At 41.4% G+C, this 20,090-nt stretch overlaps 1 protein-coding gene across 1 annotated transcript in view; it reads right to left on the reverse strand.

Annotated features, from left to right (window-relative positions):
- Positions 1-20,090, reverse strand: part of SAP130 (Sin3A associated protein 130) — a 547,137-nt gene that overhangs the window by 513,222 nt on the left and 13,825 nt on the right. The gene's annotated exons all lie outside the window — the stretch shown is intronic.

The raw sequence follows: 20,090 nt of genomic DNA on the forward strand, positions 1-20,090 counted from the left end.
CCTAGAGCCATATTTTATACCATTGAGTGGCTAGCCATACCACGGTGCACAGTCTATGATCCGTGTTCTCCTATCTTGAGGATACTGTACACCACAGTAGATGCCCAAAGCGGTTGGCCTGTACAACTCTTCCCCCAAAAGGCACCTTGTAGAGTCTGTGCTGCTGTCCACAGTTCCATTCATTGGCGAGTTTGAGATGGAAGCACTCAGCATGTTTTTCAGATTCATAGGTTCATAGGTTCATACTAGGCTATCTGCCCGAGGGCATTTACAAGCCTAGCCCATCGTTTTGTGGCTTACGCCACCCCTTTAGTATGGGAACTATACCCATTATTTTGCTGTGCCTCTGTCGAGCAGTGACACTGAGGTTATCCCTGGGGTATATCTGTGATCTCCCATCCATTGGTCAAGATTTCTCTTGAACAAGGCCAGCGAGGTGCTCTGCCTCACATGTACCGGGATTTTGTTCCACAGCATAGGGAGTCTTTGGGTGATGAATCTATCCCTCCAGCACGTCCTATTAATAGCCGTGTCAAGGTTTAAGTCTCCCGCCCTTGTGGCTCTGATGGATCTAGATTTTTGAGGTGAAGCATATTCATCAAATCTGGGTTTGACATGGCCTTGTATGTTAGGCAAAGGTCACCTCTGAGCAAGCGGTAAGCGACTGAATAGAGCTGGAGTTTTTTCAGTCGGGCAGCATAGGACAGATTTTTGAGACCCTTTATCCTTTTGGTGAGGAACTTTTGTGGCCTCTCCAGCTGCTGCAAGTGTCGGGTCAGATACATTCCGAATGGGGCATTGTACTCAATCATTGGTCTGATGAGTGATGAGTAAATGGAGACTATGACCTCCCTTGATCTAGATGAGAATCCCTTCATGATAAGGTGGGCAATGTAGAAGGTCTTCCTAACTACTTTAGCTACATGGGTGTCGAATGACAGACTACTATCAACCTGGGTCCCCAGGTCCCTGATAACTTCTTCTGTGCTCAGTGGATTGCCACCTATTTGGTAGCTAGGGGTAACCTTGTTTTTCCCGAAGGGTATGACTATGCATTTTTTGGCATTTAACTTTAGGCCGTGGCTCTGGCACCAGTTATCCGTTTCTGTGAGACCCTTCTGAAGGATATCTGTATCAGATGTGTTTTCTACTATGGCGCCCAGTTTGCAGTCATCTGCAAACTTTGTCAGCCATAACCCTCCTGTGTTTGCTTGTACTTCGGAAAAGTAGATGCCAAACAAGAGTGGGCCCAGGACTGAGCCCTGTGGGACACCACTTGTGACAGGCTTTGAGTCTGACATGGCGCCAGCAACTCTGACCCTGTGGGTTCTGTCACTCAGCCAGTTTGCAACCCATCTTGTGATGTATGGGTTGACATTTAAGCTGATGAGTTTTTCAATGATACCCAAGTGGGGTATTGTATCAAAGGCCTTAGCCAGATCGAGGTAGGCTGTATGGACTGCCTTTCCCTCATCAATGGCTTTGGTGACTGTTTCGAAAAAGTCAACCAAGTTTAAAAGGCATGATCTGCCTTTGACAAAGCCAAACTGGGTTGGATCCAAAGTCTGCAAATTCCCTATGTCTTTATTTATGAGGTCCATTATGATCCTCTCCATGGCTTTGCAGATAAGGCTTGTCAAGCTAATGGGCCGGTAATTTCCAGGGTCGGTGGAGGCACCGCCTTTGTGAAGTGGTACCACAGTTGCAGTGCGCCACTCCTGGAATGTATCCAGAGGTAAGACTTTGATTAAACAGCTGTCCTAGCTGTGGGTTTAATTCCTCATTGAGTTCATGGAGCACACAGCCGGGGACACCATCAGGTCCCATGGATGCTGTGTTTTTTGCTTTGGAGAGAGCAGTTCTCACTTGGGCGCTGGAGATGTTTGGGGGGCTACAATCGTTTGGTATAGATATCTCTCCTTTTGGGGGGGGGGGGAGAAGTTTGCACTGAACCTGTCAGCCAGTATGTTGGCAATGTCTGTAGGATCAGTAATCTTCACATCATTTTGAACTAGCTCTGAGCATATCTGGGAGTTTCCTCCCAGGTTTCTAACATAGCTAAAGAAGGCCTTATGATTGTCTTTTGAGTCTTTAGCTATTTTTCTCTCGAAATTTGCTTTGGATGATTTTATGAGAGCTCTTAGTTTTTTACTTATAGTGATCAAGGGTGTCTTACCTTGTAAGGATTTTGCTCTATCTTGTAGTAGCTTCCTCCTTTTGTTGTAGAGTTTGTTTATGGCTGGGGTCCACCAGACTGGACGCTTGCCTTTGGTACAAAGAGTCTTTGTTTTGCTTGGGATTGCCTTATCCATGCAGTCCTGCAGGTGCTGGTAGAAGGCATTTGTAAGTGATTCAGCGGCTTGAGTACTGTTTTCCGCCAGCTCGGGGGCCTTAAAGGAGACCACACTAGTCTTTAGAATTGTGCAGTCGGCTTTAGAGAAGTTCTTTATTGTGGTTTTTTTTATTACGGGTGGGGGGGGAAAGAGGACCTCCAGCGAGATTAGTTTGTGGTCTGATCTCACCAGTGAGGGGTACACCTCCGGTGTTGAACATTGTGCTCCCATGTTCGTGATGATGAGATCAAGTATGTTATCTCCTCTTGTGGGGATGGTGACTAGTTGTTCCATGGCATTTGAGTTTATGAATTCCAGGAACTTTTGGGCTAGGGTGTTTGGGCTTGAGTAGTGTTCCCAGTCTATATTAGGGTAATTGAAGTCACCTAGTATGATGGTGTTTGGTGATACATTTATCCCTCTAGTGTTTTCAGGAAGGCCATGTGAGGTTCCTGAGTTTGTGAGGGTGGCCTGTAACATGCTACAATTTGCAGAGCAGTCTTGCCTATGGTTAATTGCACCTGGATGGTCTCCGATGCATCGTGCGTTGCCACCAGTCTTGAGGTGTGGGTGTCCTTGATGAATATGGATACCCCCTCCTTTCTTGGTATTGTCCGGATTTTGGGGCCGGAACGCATGATATGAGGTAAAACCTGATAGCGCTGGGGTGCTCTCAGGAGCCTTGAACCAGGTTTCTGTCACAGCACAGACATCGATGTTCTCCATACTGAGAAGGGCCTCGAGTGCGTGCATTTTGAGATTTAGACTTCTGGCATTGAGCAGCATTACCCTTAATTTTTTCCTTGTTTGTGTTCTAGGGTGGTAGGTTTAGAATTTGAGCCTTGCCTAAAAAAGGCACTATGGGGGTGGCAAGAGCCTTTGCCAATATACGGAATCCCAGGGGTGACAGGTGCAAGCCGTCCCTTGCGAAGCAGCGTGGCTTGTCCAGCATGTCATCCCAGGCAGACAGACACTGGATCCCCTTTGAATGACACCAGTGTTTAAGCCAATTGTTAAAGCTGATCATCTTATCTCTGTATTGTGGCATCATTCTTGGTGAAGGTAGGATACTGCTCAAGGTCAGGGTCATACCTGCCTGGGCTACATAATCAGAGAGCTCCTCAATGTGGGAGAAACCCCATGAAGACACAGGGAGAATGTGCAAACTCCTAACAGGCAATGGTCAGAAGTCAGGATAGAGCCTTGTAACTTGTGCATGACAGGCAAAGACCTTAACCATTATGCAAGCTGGCCCACAGCATAAACCACTAGTTGCCACAATTGGCTGCAAGCAGTGGTCAGAAAAGGCTCCAAGATCAACAGAGACCAAGCCGAAGACCTGGAAGTTCACTGGAGAAGAAAAAAAAAAAGGTACAACAGTTCAAGGAATTACTCAGGGCTCTAACTCCCCAAGAAGAGGGGGAAATAGGTGGAATTGAACAAGAAAGGCAGCGCCTAAAAACAGCATGTGTTATGACTACAGAAAGGGTATGTGGCAGAGCCAGGTATGGAAATAAGGTTCATAAGGAAACCTGGTGAACCTGGTGGCGGAATGCAAAAGTCCAGGAAGTCATCAAAACAAAGGAGGAGGGCAGCAAGAAGTGGGAGATATAAAACACTGACCAGGCTGACAAGCCAAGAAAGAAGTTGCAATAACAAAGAATTGGGCATCGGAGGCACTCTATCAACTTCTGGAAAGTGACTCAGTAAGGGGCCCAAAAACTATATCAGGTTGCAAGGCAAAGACAGAAAGATAAAGAAAACAGTCAGACACCCTTCATAAGGGATGCCAGCAACAACCTGCTCACCAGTCCACAGGACATTTAAGGCAGCTGAAAGAAGCATTTCCAGCAGCTTCAGAATGAAGAAAACCCCACAGAAGCTGTACTATCCCCGAAACAGCCTACAATGAGAGAAAAGGAGCCCACCCTAGAAGAAGTAAGAACGGCACTAAGGAAGATGAAGTCAGGGAAAGCAGCAGACTCAGAGGAGGTCAAAGCAGATATGATAAACATGCTGGGTGAGACAGGGGAGAAATGGCCCCTAAGGGTACTAATAGCAGTGTAGAGACAAATGTGAATCCCAGATCACTGGAGAATAAGTATACTCATGTCAGTGTACAAGACCAAAGGAGACATCCACAACTGTGGGCAGTACAGAGGCATCAAACTCCTATCACATTGCACAAACGTTCTGGACAGGGTAAGTGATACATGGATACGCACAGCAGTACAATGTAAGATGGGAGATGAACAGTTCGGAATCAGATCAGGATGCAGCACAATTGACCTGATGTTTGCAGTGAGACAAATACTTGAGAAGAAGCTAGAGATGAGAAGAGTGTCCAACTGGGCATTCCTAGACTTGGAGAAAGCATATGACAAGGTCCCAACAACACTGATCTGGGCAGTACTGCTGTGGTTTGAAGTCCCAGAAACATTGGTAGAATTAGTGCAGGCTATGTACAAGAACCCAATGGCTCAAGTATGAACAGTGGTCGGCCTCACAGAGGGTTTCCCAGTGGGAGTGGGTGTACACCAGGATTCAGCTTGGAGCCCACTGCTGTTCATACTGGTGATGGACTACATTAGCAAACAGGTCGGAGGGAACAGATCAACAAAGTTGATGTATGCAGACGATGTGGCATTATAGGCAGACTCTGAGCTACAACTTCAGTAAAGGATATGAGACTGGAATACAAAACTGAAGCCACATGGGATGAAACTAGGCACATATAAGACGGTGGTAATGGCAGCAAACTAGGGAAATCAGAAGAAGCCGAGAATAGAGATGGAAGGGAAGATAGTGGAACAGTTAAAACAGCTTCAAGTATCTGGGAGGGGTGGTTGAGGAGAAGGGAAGTTTGAATGAAGACGTCAAAGCTAGAACCAGAGGGGCTGCAGCAAACTGGCATAGATTGTCAGGTGCATCCTATGACAGAAGAATGCCAAAGAAGCTGAAAAGTAAGGTGTACAAGATTGTGGTGCGACCAGTGCTGCTGTATGGTACAGAAACCTGAGCAGTAAAGGCAGAACAGTTGAAGAAGCTGGAGGTGATGGAAATGAAGTGCCTGAGAAAGGTGGTAGGATGCACACTGTGGGACAGATGAAGAAGTGAGGACATAAGAGCAGAAGCCAAAGTAGCTCCTACTGCACAAAAGATCAAAGAGAACAGATTACGGTGGTTTGGACACGTGCAGAAAAGCAGAAGACAATCTGGTGAGGAAGATTTGGGGACAGACAGGAAGAAGGTAAGAGGAAGTAATGATGTCCAGCCAAGAGGTGGATGGATTGTATGAAAGAAGATCTGCGACAGTCAGGCACAAGTGTTGAAGAAGGCAGGAGTGTGGCACTAAATACAGAGAGCTGGTGGCAGTTAATACGATACCCTGACCCCATGTAGAAAAAATGGGAAAGGGGGGGGGGTTGATGATGATGACTGTCAGGGGGAGAATGTTTGGCTTCTCAGTTTAGTATTAGTTTCTGCCAATCTGTACTTCATCTATCAGTCAGACATTCTGTACTCTCTGGAGTAAGTGTTTGTATCATAAATTTACACGTTTTATCTATGGAAACCTGCAGATTATAAATGTTAGGACTGAAGGCTGCTAAAATGAGTGCAAGCCCTTATTCTGTTAGAAGAATTAGGATACTTTGACAGCAGTCACGTTTTCTCCAAAAGAAAGGTAAATGGACAATATCCAGAAGCCACCATTTATTTTATGTTGGTCTTCAAAGCATCAAGGCTATGCCAGAAACATTGTTCAGTTTTCCAAGGCATTTCTCATTAAGCCATGAGTTAATGAGCCAGTCTCACCAAATGGGTGCTCACCGACAATTTTTCTAACTTAACCCAAAATTTTGTAACGTTTGCAAAGCCCCGTGCATCAGAAAGAGGCAGTAGAAAACTGGCTCAATGGATCACAGTTCTGTGAAGAATGACTTGTCAGGACAGCCAATACCCATTCAGAAGTGGGGTTTAAAAGAATAAATGAGCTACAATGGTAAACAGTCAAATAATAACAACATAAAGAAACAGTCTTACAAAAACTATATGAAAACATATAATGCATAACAAAGGTTTCATTGGGCAAGTTCAAAAATAATTAAATGACAATGTTTAAATTTTCAGCATAAAATGTTTGTCAAAGTCACAAAAATAAAGGGAAAAAAACTATGCCAAAATGCACTCTTCACCAGGTGCTATGGACATCTTCTTGAAGAGGAAGCACTTCAGGGTCACCCTGAAAGTAGCCTTGGATTCACACAGCATGAAGAAACAAATATATATATATATAAACATACAAAGCTAATTAATTAATGAGCCTTGCACTAGCAAAGTGCCACTTTTCAAAAATTTAGCTTTTATCAACTATTATCTAAATTTAGGTTGAATTTGACACATTAATCATTAAAGATAAATATCTGCTTCTAAGAAAGAAAAAAAAAAGAGAGAGGTCTAGCGCAGTACTGTAGCACAGCAAGTACTGTACGCTTCTCCTAATAAGGACTTCTTTAAAATTATAATATACATGTAACAAACATTAATGGAGTTAGGACAATGTCACATAGAATCCCAGTCTGCAGCAGGTCCCTGGAGGGGAAGAAATAACACAGATAATATACTAAATAACGTGCAGACAGAGTAACCAGTCAAAGATGGTGGTGGCGAGGACATAGCAAGTTTTCAGGCACTTAAGCAGACCTCTATAATATATTATAATCAGCTGCTGCAGAGATATCAGGAAGGAGCAGAACAAAATAAAGCTGTTTATCTTCACTAAAAGATCACATAGAGTTCCAGTGCTATGATTACATCTCAAACTAGACTGTCAAGGATCTAAGAAACCATAAGAAGATAAGAATACAACTGTTCATAAACAGTGTTTTCAATACCCTTGCAGAAATGGAATTAATAATAATGAACTGAGAACACTATCATCAGCTTACACTACCATTATATGTGTTATTTACCAAGTCATTTAAATATGGGGAGATTCCTCAAGATTGGAGACCTGCATTTGTTATACCAATCTTTAAGAGAAAGGGGAGTAGGACAAACCCAGCGTCATACAGACCTACAAGTTTAACTTTCAGTGTAGAAAATTAATGGAAAAGGTTATTTTGGATAAATTGCCAAGATTCAAAAGGCTGGGACTTCAAACCATATATCAGCATGTCGAAAAAAGATCTACAACCACCTCTAACAGGATGTGCTATTACCTGTATTACTGCTATAAATGAAAATTATGATATGCTGTAATTTATACAGACAAGCATGCGACAAGGTCATGCACAAAACATTGAGCAAATAATTAGAACAACCAAGCATCGACATCCTCTTGGTAAGACGGACAGCTGCATGGCTTACAAACAGGACATGGCAAGTTTCATGCAGCAGCTGGACATGTGAAATTCTAGGTTACAATCAGCTTGCCCCACAGCATTCTGTCCTAGACCCATACTTTATTTACTTATTTATTATTTGTTTACCAGGATAGTCCGACTGGACATGTACATTTACAGTGGAGGCCCGTGGAGAAAAGCTCCACATTCAGTACAGAAAAACAAATAGTTGTACAATATGATCATCTATTCAGAAGCAAAAAATTGACAATTGATAAAAATACAACTTTTGATACAAAAAACAAAATTAGACACTAAATAAAAAATACAACTTTCGATAGAGAAACAGAAATTGACACTAGATAAGCATTATAACTGACTATAGACACAGACAGAGACTACTTAAAAATTAATTAGTGTAAGTTTAGCATGAGCTAGAATAACTATTAGAAACTTGAGTAGAAAATAAAATTCCTGATACTGTAGAAAAAATTACAGGGGGAATAAAATTGATATGAAGCTATCTGGTGTGGCAGAAACAGTGATGATTAGGTAATGCATGGACATAGCCTGGAATTCATTAAGTGTAATTTAAGTGAGTTTTTGAACAGCATAATAGTGGCAGCAGAAGATAAAGCAGGGAGGAAGGTTATTCCAGGATTTAAACAACGAAAAGTGACTCAGAGGGCGACACAACAATAACAAGTTGCTAAAACGAAAACGTACACTTGTCTTGACGTTTATGCTGTGTGGATACTCAAATTTGTTTGGAGTGAATTTCAGCCGTCTGCTGGGGCTTTATTGTGTTGCCCTCCGAGTCACTTTTCATTGTTTAGTGGTGGTTTTTGTGACTATGTGGACTAATATTCCAGGATTTAGCTATGTTATATGGGAGAATAGGGCTTTACCGGCACCGGTGTTTAGGTTGCATCCTTCAGATTTATTTTTCATCTGATGCGTTCTATAGTCTCTATGCAAATGACTTGAAAATGGGTAAATTGATCATAACTGTTACAGATAAGGCATATATGAAAAAGGACTTGACAAAATTGACCATTTGAGCACAGGATAATAATATGTTGACTGTAGTTGCCTCAGTGGTGCAGCGGTAGCGTTGTCGCCTCACAGCAAGAGGTACTCCCATTCGATTCTCGGCTGGAGCGCCTTCTGTGCGGAGTCTGCATGTCCTCCCCGCGGTAGAGTGGTGTTCAAAAGACATGCGTGAACGGGCGTGACTTCGTTGAAGGTTATGCGTCGGGCTGGCAACTCGGCACTGTAAAAATCTTCTGCCAAACATTAGCGGACCAGAGTTCCGCTGTGGCGACCCCTAACCAGGAAAAGCCGAAAAAAGAATAATAATATGCTGATTAATATATCAAAACTAAGCATATAACACTTAGGTGACAGATATTAAAAGGTGGACATTTTAACACTTAAGGGAATAAGTGTTTTGGTATATTGGCAGGCTATAAGGGCATTATTGTCTATGCCTGAAATATCTGTATGCCTGGGAAGACATGATCGACAAACCACGATGCTTTGCCAGAGATGGTCTGCACCTGTCACCCCTGGGATACAGGTTGCTGGCTAAAGCTCTTGCCACCCCTATAGTGCCTTTTTTAGACAAGGTTCAAAGGATAAAACCACCACCGTAACAGATACAAGCATGCAAAATCCGAAGGTAATGCTGCCCAATGCTAGAAGTCTAAACCTCAAAATGCACCCTCTCGAGGCACTCCTAAAAATGGAGAACATAGATATCTGTGCAGTGACTGAAACCTGGTTCAAGGCTCCAGAGAGCACCCCTGCACTACCAGGCTACAATTCTTACCACACTTTTCGGCCACAAAACCAAGACCAAAACACTAAAGGTGGAGGAGTGTCCATATTCACCAAGGATATTCACACCTCCAGGCAAGTTGCCCAACACAATGCATCTGAAGGTGCAACTAACACTAGGTAAGACTGCAATCCAAATTGTAGCTTGCTACAGATCCCCCACCATACCCAAAGATTCTCAATACACCTTCCTAAACATACTGGAAAATATTAAGATACAACCAAACACCCTAAATACTAGGTGATTTCAACTACCCTGCCATTAATTGGGAAAACTACTCGGGTACCAACTCCTTTTCCCAACGGTTCTTGGAATTCATAAATTCTAACGCCCTGCATCAACTAATCCATTGTCCCACCAGGGTCTCCAATATCCTAGACCCCGGTCATTACCAACATGGGAGATAGATGCTCCACACCAGTGGTCACCCCCTCATTGGTCAGGTCTGACCATAAGCAAATCACCCTTGACATCCATATCCCACCCCCACCCCCCAGTAAGGAAACCTCCTTAAAAAATTCTCCAAAGCCAACTTCATGCTACTGAAGCCAGAAGTGACAAACTTCACAACACCCATGCAGACGGGATCTGGAAGTTCGACTGCAGAATTCTACACTAAGGCACTGTACGAGCACATCCACTCGTGCATGAATACTGCCATCCCAAATAGAACCAAGATGCTCTTCTCCAAAAAAAGGAAGCCAATCTGGTGGTCCCCTGCTATAAACAAACTATACAACAGAAGGAAGAAACTGTTGCAGAAAAGAGGAAAATCCCAGGATGCAAAAAAAACTCCTTCACCAGCCTCAGTAAGAAGCTGAGATCCCTCATAAAATCCTCAAAAGCTAGTTACGAAAATAAAATTGCCAAAGATTCCAAAGACAACCACAATGCATTCTATAGTTATGTCAAGAATTTAAATGGCAATGCTCAGATGTGCTCTGAGCTACAACAGAATGGCATTAAACATACTGATCCCATGGATATTGCCAATATCCTGGCAGATCGATTTAGTGCCAACTTTACTCCCCTCTCACCTCCTAAAGGGCCCATCTCAATACCAAAAGATTGCCAAATTCCGATAATCACAGCCACACAGGTAGAAACAGCACTCTCCAAAGCTAAGAATACAGCATCCATGGGACCAGATGACATCCCAGGCTCTGTACTACATAAACTACAAAATGAACTGGCACCCCACCTAAGTGTCATGTTTAATCATAGCCTCACCTCAGGCTTCGTGCCCACTGAGTGGCGTACAGCTACAGTTATCCCGCTCCACAAGGGAGGATCCACCTTGGATCCCGGGAACTACCGTCCCAGTCTGATAAGTCTGATCTGCAAGGGCATGGAACGCATTATCATGGAACTTATAAACAAAGACATTGGCAACCTCCAGACACTGAACCCCACCCAGTTTGGGTTTGTGAAGGGCTGATCTTGTCTCCTGAATCTGATTGACTTCTTCAAATCGGTGTCCAGAGCTGTGGACGAGGGTAAGGAGGTCCACACAGCCTATCTGGACCTCGCCAAGGCCTTCGACACCATCCCCCACTCTGGAATCATAGATAAACTTACTAAGCTGGGCATAAATCCCTACGTCATTCGATGGGTTGCCAACTGGCTTACTGACAGAACCCAGACTGTAAAAGTAGCCGACTCCAAATCCAGCTCCATACAAGTGACAAGTGCAGTACCTCAGGGTTTAGTCCTGAGATCACTCTTGTTTGGCATCTACTTCTCTAAAGTACAGGCCAACACAAAGGGACTCTGGCTAACAAAGTTTGCAGATGACTGCAAACTGGGAGCCATTATTGAATCCCCAAATGATGTGGATATTCTACAAAAGGGCCTTACAGAAACAGATGCCTGGTGCCAGAGCCATGGGCTCAAGCTTAATGCCAAGAAATGTATAGCCATCCCCTTTGGAAAAAAACATGTACCCATGAACTACCACATAGGTGACAGGACACTAAACATTGAAAGTGTGATGAGAGACTTAGGGACACAAGTGGACAGTGGTCTCACTTTTGATAACCACATCGCCACAACAGTCAGGAAATCCTTCTACGTGGCACACCTCATCACTAAGGGCTTTTCATCCAGAAAAAAAAAAAAAAAAAAAAAAAAGAGGTCATTGTCCCACTGTACTCATCCCTCATTAGACCCATTATAGAGTATAATGCCCCATTTGGTATGTACCTCACAAGACATCTGCAACAGCTGGAAAGGCCACAGAAATACCTCACTAAAAGAATCACAGGCCTAAAGCAGATGCTATATGCCGACAGTCTATAAAAACTCCAGCTATACTCTGTGGAATATAGTCTACTCAGAGGCGATCTCTGCTTAACATACAAGGCCATGTCAAACCCTGAGCTGTTGGACATGCTCCACTTAAAGAAATCCCAATCCCTCAGAGCCACATGCTCCAAGGATCTAAACCTTATCATCACAATGAACAAAACATGCTGGAGGGATAGGTTCCTAACCCAGAGACTCCACATACTCTGGAATAGACTGCCCATACATGTCAAGCAGAGCACCTCATTGGCCCTCTTCAAAAGGAACCTTGATGATTGGATGGGAGACAGGAAATTCACCCCGGGGATCATGTCAGTCGCCCTGCTAGACAGGGGCCCAGAGAAGTAAATAGTGTGAGAAAAAATTTCCAGGGAATTGTTATGGCTAGGCTTGCATAGGCCTTAGGGCCGATAGCCTAGTACCAACCTATGAACCTATATATGTATTTATGCATGCATACATACAAGTAATTCAGCCAACAAGGTAATCAGAATTACAGAAAGTGGACATGTAACCAGCTATAAACATGTTAACTATGAAATATAAATTACCACTCCTGAGTAAAATTCTAATGCTTAAATCATTGTTACAAGTGGTAAAGTTGTTCTCCACTTTACATTAATCTACTATAGCCAAATTGTGCAGTTGTTCTCCTGTTGGTGTCTGTGGTCTCTCTGCCTAATGTTAACCACCACAATTTTATATTATAGCAGATGCTGATGCAGTCAGCTCCTGCTGAATTAAACAACTGCTGCCAGACAATTAGTGTACTGACCAGCTTATTATACAGACTAGTGGGGTTGTACCACTCAATATACTTTTTAATATTGTACGCCATCAGCAAAAGTGCAACAGGACTGCAGAAGGAGACGTTTAAGCAAAATGTGAGAATGCTGGGTTCAGTTAGACCTTGCATCATTGCATTAATCACAAATATCATCTTAAGCTTCATCTCAAGCCATACAAATGACAGATGTATACCACAGTTCAGCGTTTTGTCAGTACCTAAACCAGTGAGTGACGGAACACTTGAGGCTTCAGCTGCAGGCAAAGTAACTTTACCCACTCTGTCAAAAGTACCATCAGGAACAGGTCATGCATATACAGTCAATACACTACTGCAAAAAGGAAAGACACTGCCAAGCCCACTACAGCTACTAGGCAAGAAACACAAGAACAAGAGTATTAAGCAAATCACTACACTGGAAGCGAGATTTCAGATTCCATCATCATTCAAAAGAAAAAAAAATCTTTACAACACAGTGGAGTGGTCAGAGTTGCAAGTCCCGTGTCACATAAGTTGGTACACCTACTTTATTAGAAACTGCATTGCTTGCTCATTACTGATTACAGTTTTGTAACCTCAGACTGAACTGTTTGTGTATGTGTCTGCCTCTGATAGCAGAAAGATCACCAGGCTTCTACACAAGTTCCAAGAGCAGGGACTATTACATCAAGAACATCTGATGCAAAATAAAATTAATTAATAAAATCAGAAAATCTTAAAATAGCAAAACCCTAACCTGTTACAACTGGAAATAAAGTCAAAGTCACTGTTAGCCAAGTGTCCTTTCAAATTGACAGTTCTGAAATAATGCTCCTTTTTTGCAAAAATCATGATTATAAATCAGCCCCCCTTTTCCCCATTTCTCTACATGGGGTCGGGGTATTGTGTTAACTGTTGCCAACTCTCTCGATTTAGTGCCACACTCCTGCTTTCTTCCCGTTTGGCAGGTTGGTTTTACGTCCAGCTTTCACTCAACACAGCTATCCAAGGTAACCCAGGCTGGGCAACTAGACTGCGGCCAGCCAGTAGCTTATTGACCCAGGGCTGCTGGGCTTTATGGTGGACACACACTGGCCAATAGGGGAACATATACCCCTCCCACCATTAGCATGGGTCCCTGGCGTGGTTCAGAATAGGCCGGGTCCTCAATCCACTTATCACCGGTAACTACCCATGCCCATTTTTGGCGACATTAGTCAACATGACCGAATCACCAAGAGCCATATTTTACACCGTTGAGTGGCTAGAAATGTGTAAAAGTTAATTTTAGAAGATAAAATGTTTAAAATATAATGGGTTATTATAAGAGTACGAGATAATAGTTTTACTTCTCTAACGTCTAAGTGTTGCTTTTTAATATCATTTATACAACACCCATTAATTTTTCTCAATTCTAGTCAATCTTACCACTATGTTCGTAATTTTGTTATGCAATCCTTTTGTATATATTTTTGGATGAAATACGATGATACATTTTGTACCCTCGCTCAGGTCATGGCTGAAAAGGGTCAAGAGACCAGTCCACTTACCTGTAGAGCAAATAGTATATAAGCAAATTGTAAATATGTAGTACCAACTAAGTGTAATAAAGCCATGTCAGCGACCTCTTATATAACACACAAGCAGCTACAAGGTGACTACAGAGTGAGAATTTCAGAATTGCATCCATCTACCATTAGTCAAACAGAATCTGCACATAAACACATACTCTTTACATTTTTAAACCAGTAGACTTCACCATAGTAAACCTAAACAATTTAAGATTAAAGAACATAGCAGCAAAAATAAATATGCAACTATGCACGTTAGACACCATGATGGTGAGAAATCGATAAATATTGGACCATGACTTACGTCTACCTAGAAAGTGACCTACAATGATACAAGTGTCCAAGTGGATCTGTCAACTTGCATATCTCCACTCTATGGAACACCAAATCAGACTACTGCACTACACAAAATTGTGAGCTTGCCTAAGAGTTAAGGACTATACTGTAACCTGCAGCAGTAAGATAATTTATGGACAGCATAAAACATAACTATTTAAATGCTACCTGTCTGTTCAAGAACAGAGTAGAGTCACATAACACAATCACCATTAGGGATCAACTTCTGAAAGATCAATTTGAAATGGAAATCAGAACAGATATGCCTGCATTATTCTTCCACATGCTGGCAACTACTAGCTTTTTCTATGTTTCTTCTCAACATGCTAGCAAGTGTTTTTGATCTTAACCAGACTCTGAATACCACTTCACTGTTCATTCCACATAAGAGTTTAAATATTTGCAATAGGAGGACAAATATGCAAATCATCGATCCATACCTTATAAAAAATAGATTCAGTATAAACAATTCTTAGAAAACTATTCTACAGGAATACCTTAAAAAGCCAGGTTCATTTTGTAAATACAACTTGCAATACACTATTAGAAGAATACTTTTTTTCTGTAGTTACCTCCTTTCTAAACTTGCATTAACCACCTTGAATAAGAAAACCCTACTATGTAGAAATAGAAAAGATTCCTTCATATTTCACCAGACTTCTAGAAATGAAACAGACGAAACCTTAAATGAAACATTCTTATATAACATATTGAAAACTATAGAACAATTATAAAGAAAAATAAAAATAATCACAACTTAAAATTCTTCTAAAATGCATCTTAAAATTCAATACTGTTAAATGCTTACAATACTCATAAAAGCAAAAGGACTTGGCTATTCTTGTACATTTCCAAATATTAAAAACGTGAAAGTTAATTGAGCTAATTACCAAAGATTAATTTTATTGCTAAACTTACAAAATTCACACACATAACATGCAATATCTCCACACTGTCAACATTTTTTTTTCTTGTAGGCATGGAGCTTTTACGTTCTACCATTCACAACCCAGTCAGAGAACCATCAGCTACCCTAAAGTCCCTAAAAGGAGACATACCCATTAATGCAACTGGACACAAAAAACATTAGGGAAAAAAAATACACACAATGCAGTTTAGACTGGCCACAAGCAATACTGCAAATTGCCTAGGTGGATGTCATTACAGAGGCAAGATCCTTCATTACAATTACTTCTGTGGCTTGTGAAATATCAGATTAAAAGAAAAAAATGGCTTTAAAGCGTAAAAAGACATTTATTAACACTGACATTCAGTTCAGTAAGTGCTTTTGTCATCCACAGAAGAAATCTTATCAAAGCAGTTTGTTTTCTTTTAAAGTGATTACATGTGATTATTGCTATTGTATCCTTTCATTCCAGTACTGACATATATCAGGTATTTGACTAGTTATACAGAAAATGTTTATAACAAATTATTCTTTGCAGAACGTACAAAATGTGAGTTCTTTAAAAAAAGCTTTAGAAGTTATTTATTGTATTGGAAAACAATAAGGAAAATGATTTAGAAATTGCTTGCTAAGTTATATGAAGCTGTGTGGCTCCAATCTTTCATTTATCTTTAGTCTTCAATTTAACCTGCATTTTAAATTAAAATCATACTCAACTCAGGTTATGTAATTTTAGTAATCTCATAAGGACAGTCTTTCCATTCATTGTCTATGTATTTCCGGTTTTATATTTATGTGTTGGCAAACATAAAATAATAATAATAAATACAAATACATTTTCACAGAGAATGTTGGCATGTGGCTAACTGTGAAAAATCGCTGCACTCATTGCTGCAGGTCAAAACAACAGACAAAAACAGAATGTTAAAATACACAAAATAGCACATTTAATGAAATGCTTGTCATCTTGTAAACTGGCTGCCATGCAGTTTGAAACTTTAGTAAATATTCTAAACTAAAGATTTGCCTTTTGGTATCTAATGAAAACAAAAAGAAGGATAGTCAAACAATTAATGAGGATTCCCAACCGAAAATCCATGCAAGCACAACATTACAGTGTTGTGAATAACTACTACAAAAATTACTTTGAAAATGTAGGCAAATCATCATTAAAATGAGTGTCCTCAAGGAAGAGGAACAGAAAGACTGTCACTTGCCTGTCTGATGCTAAAGTAGAATCTATGAAAAACAGAATGAAAAATCTGCACAGCTACATCAGAAAGTACAGATGTATAACCCGCATATGTGCCATGCAGGGATGAAGCCTAGTTTATGACCCAAAATGAACACAGTTTGACCAGCAGCTCAGGCAATGGAAGAATCACTTAGGGAACAGCTGAACTGAGATGCTTGGGTCAACTTGATCAGTCTCCAAAAAGGGAAATGGTGGTCTGGAAGTAAGGGAACTATGAAAGTTTGCCAATCTTAAAAAAGAGAGAGAGTGAATGCAAGTGGCCAAACTGCTCCAAAAGCTTACATGATGCAAACAACCACAGGGCCAGGATAGGGAACACGGGCATCCCTCGTAGGTGTGTGCATGGGAGCACAAACACAGCAGGTGTTTTACACAATGATCCACTGGTGAAACAGGTGCTCACGCCAGACATGGAAGAATGGGGTTAGTGACCCATCCACTAAAGCTCTTATGGCTGCCTATATGACAGTTTCCAAGGATGGGTGATGGTCAGCAGGTACCCAATAAGAAACACATAAAAATAAACCACATGCCCCAAAATATTAAATGTGCCTTCTCAAAAAGAAAAGGTAAGGCTTGCTCCCCAAGCCTTAACAGTAAGTCTAACCTCAATGAAATAACTACAGTTATTGAATCACAACCAACACGTATCAAACAGACTGCCCATTTTATCAATTGACCAAGAAGATACTGGTTGCCAAGAAATTCACTGTAAAATACTCTAAAAGTAGATGAAGAAACCTCTTCATTTCTCTCTGCCAATAGCCTCAACCTCTCTCCTAAGGTTGTATACAATGGAACAAGAAATTTAGCATTTCCTTAGGAATTTTTGTCATCAAACTCAAATAAACTTAACTCACTTAATGAGATTACACTGAATGCACAAGTGATGGTACTACATAATGCCAGCAGTAAAGGACTTGTATCTTATTTTTAATACTGCAGCAGGAAATGGGTAATCAGCACTGCTTACAACTTTGATGTCTGCCCAAGTACTCTCCGCACTACCCACAATGCACCCAGGATTGCCCCTTCTGTAGTTTGTATGGAGTTAAATGTACTGGTAAAATAAGGAAGCTTGGGCATTACTAGCACATTTAGCAGCACTACCTTTCCTTGAGGAACTGCGGTGGTGGTGCTGTGGTAGCGTTGTCTCCTCACAGTAAGACATTGTCCTGTTCGATTCTCAGGTAGAGCGTCTTCTGTGTGGAGACATGCGTGAATGGGCGTACCTTCGTTGAAGGTTGTGCGTCGGGGCCGGCAACACGGCACATAAAAATCTACTGCCAATCATTAGCGGACTGGAGTTCCGCTGTGGCGACCCCTAACCGGGAAAAGCCGAAAGACACGACAACCTTTCCTTGAGGACACAACAGTTTGTTATATTACAAAAAACCTGATCTGATAATGACAACAGCAAAACAAGTAAATGGGCATAATGCTTACTTTATCAGAAAGCACCCACTGCCCTCCCCGAAAAGTTCTCATCATAACTTAAATCTTTTTTTCTCCAGTATTAATGTTCCAGTGAGACTCCAAGATGTTAATTTTCTAATTTGTTAAATTCACAAACAAGGTTTTCTTCTCACTCATGTAATTTTATAGAGACAAAGAATGCACTGTGGCAAAAAGTGTCTTCACCATGGAATCTCGTCCCTTCCATCAACTTGCACTGAGAGTAGCTTGACTGTCAGAAGTGTCATTGTCTTCTGAAATGACAGCCTCTTTTGTTACTGGCCACCTCTCTTGTATCTTTTTACTATACATTTGAATGTTAAAGTTTGAAAAGCAGCTTATTTAGTACTTTTTTTCCAGAATTGACATGTTTTCTAACTAACACGTGAAGCTGGTCTATGTGGAGACATGTGTAAATGGGCGTACCTTCGTTGAAGGTTGTGTGTCAGGGCTGGCAACTCGGCACGTAAAAATCCACTGCCAATCATTAGTGGACTGGAGTTCCGCTGTGGCGACCCCTAACCAGGAAAAGCCGAAAGACAGAACAACAACATGCGAAGCTGGTTATCTTTGATGGATACAGGACTCACATGCATGAAAAGATTGCCTCCATGACAGAAATTTAAATCATTTAGAATAAATGCAAGTATAAACAAAAAGCAGTAAAAAATTCACACAATGAATTTTTAAACTCACCATAATAAAAAAAGAAAGAAACATTGCTTGGAATTGTTGTAGTGAGTGACAAATATGAAGACTAATAGAATGTACCCCACGACATGAACAGTTTGGATTCAGATTAGGATGTAGTAAAACCAGTTCAATGTTTGCAGAGAGACAGATAATGGAGGAGGAATCCAAATGTGCGTTCCTTGGCTTGGAAGCATACGACAAGGTCCTAAAACACAATACAGTCCTGTGACAGTTCAAAGTCCCAGAAACACCAGAAGAATTACCACAGCCTATGTACACGGGCTCAATAACACAGGCACAAACATTGCATGGACTCAAAAAAAAAGTTTCCCAGTGGGGATGGATATATATCAGATGATGTGTCACTGTAATAGGAACTTGAACAAATGACAGAGGACGACAGCACAAAACTGAAAGTACACAGGATGAAAACAGGAGTACAGGCAAGACAGTGTTCTTGGCGGGAGGGGATAAGAAGTTGAAAAACGAGACAAAAGGGAAAACAGTTGTAGTTGATGAGAAAAGAAAACTGAAAAAAAAAAAGAGGTCAAAGCTAAAATCAAAGTTGCTGCAGCCAGCTGTCAGGGACTGCATACAGCAGAAGAAAGCCAAAGAAACTAAACATACAAAACAGTGATGTAACCAGTTTTTCTAAATGGCATAGAAACATGGGCAGTGAAGGCAGAGCAGCAGCAGCAGAAGTCTGGGGTCTTTAAATGAAATGTCCAAATTGTATAAAGCACACTGTAGAACACACAAATAAGGACCAGAGTTAAGGCCAATATAGCCCCAACTGCAAAAAAGGTCTACAAGAACACATTATGTTGGTCTGTTCACATATACAGGAACGCAGATCATGGTTTGATTAAGCAAATTTGGGAGACAGAGACTGAAGACAGAAGGACATCTAAACAATTGAAGGATGTGTGGTGCAAAAGATTGACGAGAGATGGGCATGACTGTCAAAGAAGGTAAGAGAGTGCCTCTGAATGGGGGAGGGGTGATTGAATTCAACAGCTGACAACACTCCAATGACACGTTAAAAAAAAAAAATGGAAGAAGGGGTTTATGATGAAACAAAAATTTTACAGAGGGGCTTCACCTCCACTTTTGAGGAAGGGAGGGGGACTGCATCCTTCCCGTTGCTACTATCTAAGTATAGCAATTCAGTACTGCTGTACATTACAGAATTTGCCGAAATACAGTGATATTGACTTTTTGATACAAAACACATCTATCCTAGATGAGTGATCACACTTTCTACAGTACCGATTATCAAGGTCTT

The sequence above is a fragment of the Protopterus annectens genome, chromosome 4.part1 (assembly GCF_019279795.1).
Source record: "Protopterus annectens isolate FY-2018-M chromosome 4.part1, PAN1.0, whole genome shotgun sequence".
Lineage (NCBI taxonomy): Eukaryota > Metazoa > Chordata > Ceratodontiformes > Protopteridae > Protopterus > Protopterus annectens.